At 37.3% G+C, this 9672-nt stretch overlaps 1 pseudogene; it reads left to right on the forward strand.

The window, feature by feature from the left end:
* The window catches only part of LOC131871129 (peroxidase P7-like), a 31787-nt pseudogene extending 22654 nt beyond the window's left edge, over nt 1-9133 (forward strand).
* The last annotated feature ends 539 nt before the right edge of the window (nt 9134-9672 follow it).

The raw sequence follows: 9672 nt of genomic DNA on the forward strand, positions 1-9672 counted from the left end.
TCTTCAAGTTATCCAAAATTGTGATGAATGCACTAAAAACATAGGCATGAATCTCCACATCCTTCAACTTAGTTGAAACAGGTTGTGCCAAATCCTTCATACAATCTACTTTAATACCCAGCATGGTGTCCAACCGGGGGGCAATTAGGTTATGAAGTTCACCAACTCTCCTCAAAATTTCATCTCTATCTATATTAAGGCTCGCGATTTGATCATTTAGAGGCATTACTTGCCTTATATGATGTTGGTTAGGGCTACATTTGAGTGAATTGACTATGAAATTCTAGCTAGCTTACCCTAACAAATACCAATATTCTTGTCTATATCAACTGTAAATTTGGGCAAAATAAGACAAGACTTATATATCTTTACACTTTTAGATAGTGCCTCAGAGATTGTTTGCAAACCCTTTTTTAGTATCACTCTTTAATCCTATATCATCTTCCAGAATGTTTACATACGAACCTCCTTAAATCTATCTAGTACCTGCTTGGTAGAAGACTTCTCCAATGATTCAAAATTGGTATTTACATTATTAATCAACTAAAATATATTACCAGAGGGGTTAGCATTTGGATCTAGTTGAATGTTCGGTACCACCTTATGAAAAACATCAATAGACATCTGAATAAGTTTTTTGTCTTCACTCTTTGAATTTACTAAGTTCTAACTGGCTTAGCCTAGATTGTTGTAGCTACCATTAACCTTTATGTCAGGGACATCTGTCCGATATAAATAGGTTTATCAAAATTAATGGATATGTATGGGAGAATTGATTTCCCTTTGTCCTTAGGAGAGTCAATTTCCATAGCTACTAAGACATTGACAAATATTTTCTCTACCTTCTCTGGAGCCTTATCCTTCTCTGCCTCTTCTTTTCCTGCAACTAGTTGTTGCTCAGTAAGAACTTCTTCTTTATCCTTTACTTATGCACTGGTCTCACCACTTGGTACAGTAACATCCTTAGGGGTCTCTTGAGCCTCTTCACCTTTTATCTCCACTATGTCCAGAGGATTTTAACTATTTGTAGTATCAAGGTTCGAATGGGTCTGGTCTGCCGAATGAGAGGTGTCATCCTTCTAAGATTCATCTTCATTGGTTGGTACCCAATTAATATTTAGAAACTTTCTCCATATGTATTTTTGTTCTTTTCTCATTTTTTCAACCCTACCAACCATAAGCCTTTTCACTCTAGTCTTGCTTATGAATTTCTTCCGGTTGGCCAGATCCATAAGTCTATCAACTTCTTCTTGAGATATGCAAGCACTTATGTTTATCAATTCTCTCTCTTTCATTTCTTTATCTAATTTGCTTTTTGTTAGTCTCCTAACATCAAGAATATTATACAAATCTTTAGGAATACTACATTCTAGCTCAATTAATGACGCCGAAGTTATGCAGATGCAACACAATAGCTTCCTCAACTTCTCTTTGCTAACTTTCATGAAAATCATCAAACTATACATTGATTTTATTAAGATTACCATCCTTAACAATTTCATCAATTAGCTCTTTTATAGTTAATGGAAGAATAGAGGTATGTTTACCCTCTACCTTGCCACATTCAAGGTCCTTATCAAACTATGTTAATACCCTTCTTCCTCTCTTAGCCCTATTGGTTAGAATAGGTTAAGATTTAGTCTTCTTTCTTTGCTTACCACCGGACTGAGGTTTCTTGATTACTTTGAAAAACTTACCTTTCTTCTTCACTTTCTCTGCTTCCTCATCTAATTCAGTTGTTGGACACAATGGATCACTAAGAGGGGGGTGAATCAGTGATTTGAACATTTTTTACTTAATCAGAGCTATACTGGTTCAATATGAGATACACAAGATGCAGACCGATTACCAAAGAAAAGTAAACAGAGTGTGTAGGAAAAATAACTAAAGGATTAATACATCACACACATGAAGATGCAACACATAACACCAAATGTACAAGGAAAACCCAATGTGGGAAAAACCTCGGTGAGAATAGCTGCTAGAGATCTTTTGCTCCAATCCAACCTCACAATGAAAAGATCTGATTACAAATTTTAGGGCACCAACCCAAGGAGCACCAACCCCTGACTTATGAGCATCAACTCAAAGGAGCACCAACCCCTACAAAATTTATAAGCTACAACCCCTGCACTCAACAATATGAAAAACTCAAATAAACAATTTGGATCCTTGCTGCAAATGAACTTTTGCAACCTTTCAAAACTTTGCACTGTCAGTTTTTATCTTACCGATTTATATCAACTCAACACACATTGCAACTTAGCATTCCTTCTATTTCTAACTCTCCTTAATTTTCTTTCCCTCTCTTCTACTGAAATCAAATTGCACTTGGTCACTCTCTATCAAGTACTGCTTCTTTCAGTTTGTCACCTCTACATTCTATGCTCACTCTGGCAATTTGTTCCTTACACTAGTTTACCTTGCTTCTCCTTACCAGTACAATCTTCACTCACAAACACTTCAAGTGTTTTTCTCTTTGACTCTTAGATAACAATTTCACTCTCTTCTTTACCCTTTAGTAGCAGCAACTCTATCTGTCTTAGGTTGCCATATTTTAAACTGAAGCTTTCCTGCCAAAAAACTAATTCAAATAGAGGATGGCTAGGGTTTACCTCTCTCGACCAAATCTGCATCCAATCTAATCCGATCAGCCTTGGATCACAAACCTGCATTGAAGGAGTAAGCCACCATGCATTTTTCATCTTTCCAAAGTATGTTTGCCAAAAATAGCAAACACGACCATGATTTCTGGCCTTGAAATCTGTCGACTCATTTATGACCCAACTGTTTCCTTCTTGAGGTCCTCTTGCAATCTGATTTCCTTGCTTCAATCCAAGTGCCAACAACTCCCTGATCTTTCTCTGTGATTCATTTTTCCTTAAGCCGCATCAATTTGTTATCGACCCGTGATTTGTGGCTATTTCATTTAATAGCGACTAACTACTCCAACAACCATATGAATGGAAACTTCACCGGCCTCTGCATGCACACCACCTTAGTTGCATGTGGCATCACATCGACATACACTCAGCTCATCGACACAAGGTCGGTTTAAACTTTATCATTCATCAAACTCATACATGCACAAGCCCTTATCAGTGAGACCTTCTCCTACTACTAAATCGATAGTATACACTACACCGGTAGCACAACTTCACCTTTGGTGGTCTGTAATCTCTTTGTCACTCTGCCTCTTTATCACAAACATTATCAAAAGTAAACAACCAACATTTATACTAGTTACAACTCATCATGCCAACACACAACTTCATATCACCTCTTATAGGTGATGTCACTGATAGTCTCGATAATTTTTTTTTTTTTTTCAATATGTCAGGGGTATCCCCGTGACCCAGTCCAATGAACTAACCTACCTTACCTTGGGCTTACTTTTATTGCCAAGTTGGGGCCAGGAAGGGGCGAACTGAGGTGAGACTAGTCCCCTAGGGGTTGAATCCAAAGCCTTTATGTTAATCTTCCTTATGTCGGCTCCTCTTCTTCATACCGGGTTGACATACCTCTACCGGTATCCTACAATACCAGTTGACATCAATGACAACTCAATACCAACAATCTCCCCCTTTACCATTGATGTCAACATTGTCTATTCCATTTTCTCTCCACCTTTGACAGCAATGGGAAAGGGAACCTTAGCCTGACACCAATAATCTCTCCCTTGGCTACACCCGGTTAGGACACAATCTCCCCTTGTGTCAATGCTTCATGATTCAAGAGTCATAAGAGAGTAACAAAGATTGACTCCCCTGGAATAATACATTCTCATGCACATTTAAGTGTTGTTGAATGGTGGGACAACTCCCATCTTTTTTCTTAAGTACTCAAATGGACCTAAAGGAAGTGGCTTGGTAAATATGTCAGCAATCTGCTCACCAGTTGGAACATATTCAACTATGACCTCCTTGTCTGCTACCTTCTCCCTCAAGAAGTGATACTTGATTACAATGTGTTTTGTTCTTGAATGCATTACTGGATTCTTGGAGATGTTGATTGCACTTGAGTTATCACCCCAGATTGGAATAGGATTTGGTATCTCCACATGTATTTCCTTCAATGTCTGCTTCATCCATAGCACTTGTGAGCAACATGTAGAAGCAACAGCTATATATTCAGCCTCAGTAGTAGATAATGACACTGAGTCTTTCTTCTTATTGTGCCATGATACTAACTGATCTCCTAAGTAGAAATCACCTCCACTTGTACTTTTCCAATCATCAATACTTCCTGCCCAATTTGCATTAGTATAAGCCTGCAAAGAGAAGTCTCCTTTCTTTGGATACCATAGGCCATAGCTGGTAGTTCCTTCCAGACACCTAAAAATTCTTCTGACTGCATTTAGGTGAGACTTTTTAGGAGCAGCTTGGAATCTTGCTACCATGCAAACAACTTGTACAATATCTGGTCTAGATGTTGTTAAATATAATAGACTACCAATCATAGACCTATACAGTGTTTGTTCAACTTCCGGTGACTCAACTAGTTTTCTCAACTTACAATCAGTAACCATGGGAGTACTTACTGGTTTGTTGTCCTCCATTTGAAATTTCTTCAGCATGTCTTTCACATACTTGGTTTGGGAGATAAAAATTCCTTTTGCCTGTTGTGAGATCTGCAAACCAATAAAATAAGACAACTCACCTAACATAGACATCTCAAATTTTGTCTTCATTTGATCTTCAAATTCTTTGTACATGATGTCCTTGTCGCCACCAAAGATAATATCATCCACATATACAACCACTATAATCATGAGATCTCCATTTACCTTGACATACAAGTTACTATTTGCATTCCCTTTATGGAATCCTTGCTCAAGTATTTATCCAACCAGGAATACCATGCTCTGGGCGATTGCTTCAAACTATACAAGGCTTTCTTCAACTGGCATACAAAACTCTCATTATCATCAAAAAAATAAATCTTTTTGTTAAAGTATTTTGCAGAGACCAGAGCGCTAGAATTTGGGGTAGCCTTGACCAATGAGGTAGGGGGATTCACTATTGCAAAGGGAGACTTTGTGAAGCTTTTCCGTTTCACCTTTCTATGTTCAATTTTATCCTTAATAGGAAGAAAGGAGGTTGAACTCTTCGAAGCCATCTCCTGGCTCAGCCTAGACATTTCCTCAACTTTTCTCTGAAGGACCTCCTACCTCTCCTTCAACTCCATCGGTGTATTTCTCTCAGCCCTCGAAGACAACTTCCCATTAAGATCATCATTTTCCTCCATCACCCATTTGTCATCCCTAGCCCTCACTTTTGCCACTACTTCAAGCATGTTTATCTTTCTTATAGCAACATCATACTATAAGTAACAATTTAATAACCATTTCCTATCACCCATTCTCTTCCAACTTAGACACTTTTACTTCCAAATTATGGGAGCTGGGATTCGGGATAGAAACATCTTATCCAGGTGGGAATGGGGCAACCTCCTCTAAGGCAACAAGAGACAAGTCAAACTTAGAGGCCAAGGAGGACTCAAATTACTCCAAAGCCTTCTCCTCATTATATTCCACCAACTCCACATCTTTAGAAGGTGGGGTTAGGATAATTTTTTGTTTTGCCCCTTTGTTAGGGTTGAAACTAGTAGGAACAAGCTTGGGTTTAGTTGAAGAAACAACATTGGATTAGGAAGCTCCATTAATAAATTTGAATCTGACAAAGGACTAGGCAAAATCAATGGGGCCCCAGTGGGTGGGGATTAAGCTAAGTGGATTTTGTAAAGCCTTAGAATTAGCCATTGATGAAGAGGAAGAGAATTTTTAGATTTAGCCTTAGTAACTGTTTGCATTAGCGAAGAACATACATTGTACCTTAGATTATTTAGCACTGGGAAGAGCTGGGTATGGAGTCCTTTAAACCTTCCTTCCAATGTGACATATTTCATCAACAATAGGGTTTCACCCTTCTATATCACTATTAGGTCTTCTCTATTATAACCACTTTATAGTCTTGAAACCCCTTCTTTAGGCTTGAAAAATCTCTTAAGTTCATCTTTGTAAGACCCTTTTAGCTTCTTAGGAAAAGTATTTCCTTTCAATGATAACCCAATAATAGTAGCTATCATGTCCAAAGAGACTTTAAAGGCAACTCCCCCGATTTTCACCTCACCCTTCTCCCACAAATGAGCAAATTTTTCAGAGAGATCAAGATCAAAGCCTTGCATTCCTTCAACATAATTTGCTAGGTTACCCTTAACAATTTTCAACTAGAGCTTTACATCAACTATTATGTTCAATTTGAATGAGGTTAGCGATCATAGAGAACCTAGTGGTGAAAACCATTGGGGAGAAACAAAAACTAGTAGTATGAAAAAGACAACACTTAGACGGGTTGGGAAAAGTCTGATTGCAATTTGAATGAGACATCTGCCACGTATACATTAAATGACTGGCATAAAGGGTGGTGATGCAAACAAAATAGGCAATCTTTTGATTATACTTCATCATGAGTCTTTATGTCATTAAAGATAATGACATGAACCATATCTAGGATATCATAAACACCCATCCATTTTTTCAAACCATTGAAAAATGGGCCCAAAGATGCTAGCCTATTGACAACTTTATTCCCTTCTCTTTTTATATTCCTAAAACTGACATCGCTCATCCTATGTGTGAGATCCCTATACTTGGCAATAAGGTGATCACATTTCCAATCAAGTTTGGCTTCATTTCTAAGCATTAAAATAGTGTATTTTGAATCACCTTCTATGATGATTTGACTATACCCTCTATCTTCCATAATAACTAAACCATAATAGGCCGCTACCACCTATGCCACACTAGAAGTTTTTGTCCCCAAGTTGGTCACATAGGCTAGGACCAAATTACCCATGAATCACTCCACCCCCGCCTGCTCGACCTGGATTTCCCTTAGAAGAACTTTTGAATTTCAATTTCAGCCAACTAGAGGAGGGGGGGAGAGGGGAAGTGGGGGCCAAGGCTCTATGCTTGTTTTCTTAATCAACTCAACTACTTTTATTCCTACAATTATTTATTTAAATAAATATTTCTTAAAAATGAAAATAATGAACCTTCTTAATTTATAGCAATTAAAATATTTTAAATAACTTTTAATATTTTTAGAGAAAAGATTAGAAAAAAATTAATTGTATTCTATAACATCCCTTATTTTTGACACCATATAAACATAATTTCTCTCAAAAACCAGGTTTGAGCCTCTAGAACAATGAAAACTCAAATATTACTTTTATTCTTTAAATATGTAACATCCCTTCTTTTGAATCCACATAAGCATAATCTCCCCTAAAAATCAGTATTCCGCCTCTACGAGCTTCGAACTAGATAAAAGAAATCCTGAAGGAGAAGAAAAGCATCTAAAGACCACTTTTGACTCAGTAATCGAAGTTTTCTGGTGATTAATCTTCACGTCAAAAATTTAATTTAATACAGCGACTAGAACAATCCTCGTGGAGATAGAATCAGCTACGAAATTTAATGTTTTGGTATATTATTTCAATGTAGTACGAAAATATATTGACTTTGTTATTTGCCAATTTCAAATTATTCACTGTACTCCATCGTTAACATGTGGTCGGCTTAGCGCGTGGGGTACAGAGCCTTTTAATACATGTGAACAAGTCAGTTCCGCCTGTTAGGGCCAGAAAAAATAAAAAAATTATGAAATTTCCGCGTGTGTCGTTACGTGTAAACTTTGGTTATGTTCTATTACAAAAGGTTGTCAATCTCTACTCCACAATACATAGATTTGATTGCTTAGACATTCGACTACACTTAGTCGACGAGCTTTCGATTAGGTTGCATAGATTTTTCCCCTGAGAAAGAAGTCTCAGTTTGCAACGATGAGTCGCACTTACTCATTTCTTGCCTGGATTGGTTTGGCGTTATGTTCGACGATTGTAAATGGTCAGCTTAGCTCAACATTTTACAGTTCGTCATGTCCTAATCTGTTGTCGACTGTTAAGTCTGCAGTGAAACAGGCCGTCGCTAACGAGAAACGAATGGGAGCATCCCTTCTGCGTCTTCATTTCCATGACTGCTTTGTTACGTAAGAATTTCCAGCTCTTTGTTATGAACGTTTATGGTGTTTTTACATTGTTACTTTCCACTCGTTTTATTCTTGTTTTTACAAAAGATTTTCTCGACTATGAAGCATTACAATGGTGTTTTTCAACCCTTTAATAGTTGAAGACATGCTGATATTGCAGGGCTGCGATGGGTCTATTCTGTTGGACGACTCGTCGACTTTAACAGGAGAAAAGACTGCATTGCCCAATGCTAACTCAGTCAGAGGATTCGACGTGATAGACACCATTAAGACCAACGTAGAGACTGTTTGCAGTGGTGTTGTGTCTTGCGCCGACATTTTGGCCATTGCTACTCGTGATTCAGTTGTCGAAGTAATCCCTAAATCTTTACCTATTGTTGTGAAAAATATGAAAGACTCGTATAAATTTCTATAGTTTGTTATGCTAATTAATTAATTTTTACTTTGTAGCTTGGAGGGCCAACATGGACGTGCAGAAGGGAAGAAGAGACTCGACAACTGCAAGCCTTAGCGGTGCAAATAGCAATATTCCTGCTCCCACATCAAACCTCAGCGCAATAATCTCTTCATTTAGCGCTCAGGGTCTTTCTACCAAGGACATGATGGCGCTTTCTGGTAACTTATTTTCCAATCTGCTAATCATTGTACGCTTATTACTACGTAGAAGCTATAGCAACTCACTTCTCTTTTTACATTCAGGTGGTCACACTATTGGTCAGGCTCGCTGCACTAATTTCAGAGCTCGCTTCTACAACGAGTCCAACATAGATTCTATATTCGCCGCTTCTCTCAAATCAAACTGTCCAAGCAGCAGTGGGGATAACAACCTTTCACCGTTAGATCTTCAGACTCCCACGACCTTTGACAACAACTATTACAAAAATCTGAGAAGCCAGAAAGGACTTCTACACTCTGATCAGCAGCTTTTTAATGGAGGTTCTGCTGATTCTCAGGTGACTACATATAGTAGCAATCAGAACACATTCTTCACAGATTTCGCTTCTGCCATCAAAATGGGAAACATCAGTCCCCTAACTGGTAGCAATGGACAGATCCGAAAGAACTGTAGTAAGGCCAATTGATAGCCATAACACATGGACGAGTTTTTTGGTATTATATGCTTATATTTGCTGTAGTATTCATGATTCACTTTAATAGATATGGATTGTGGTAATTTTTTATCAGATATTAAATATTGAGCACAAAGTTCTCATTGTTCGTGCGTCAAAATTAATGCATACAGATTTGCGAGTGGTAAAATATATTCAGATAGTACTTGAATGCCTACGGCTGAAAACTTAAAATAGAATTCGAAAATTATGGCTAATGCGATGATGGATCTAATGCTCCAAAAACAGAAATAACTATAGAATCGCATCGGAGAGCATTAAATTCTCTTAGAATATTTATACATCTCAAAATTTATTATTTTTTATAAATGTTAATATAAATATTTATTCACAATACTGGTAGTTAATTGATCTTAAATTTAAATGTATTAAAAGCTAGAATTAAATATGTCAGAATTCTATTAGCAGAAAGTGTCTCAGAAAAATATAATTTACAGCCATTTAAAAACTATATATTTTTAAATTTTTTAAGATAAATAATATTGAATTTT

This window comes from Cryptomeria japonica, unplaced genomic scaffold, assembly GCF_030272615.1.
Source record: "Cryptomeria japonica unplaced genomic scaffold, Sugi_1.0 HiC_scaffold_372, whole genome shotgun sequence".
NCBI lineage: Eukaryota > Viridiplantae > Streptophyta > Pinopsida > Cupressales > Cupressaceae > Cryptomeria > Cryptomeria japonica.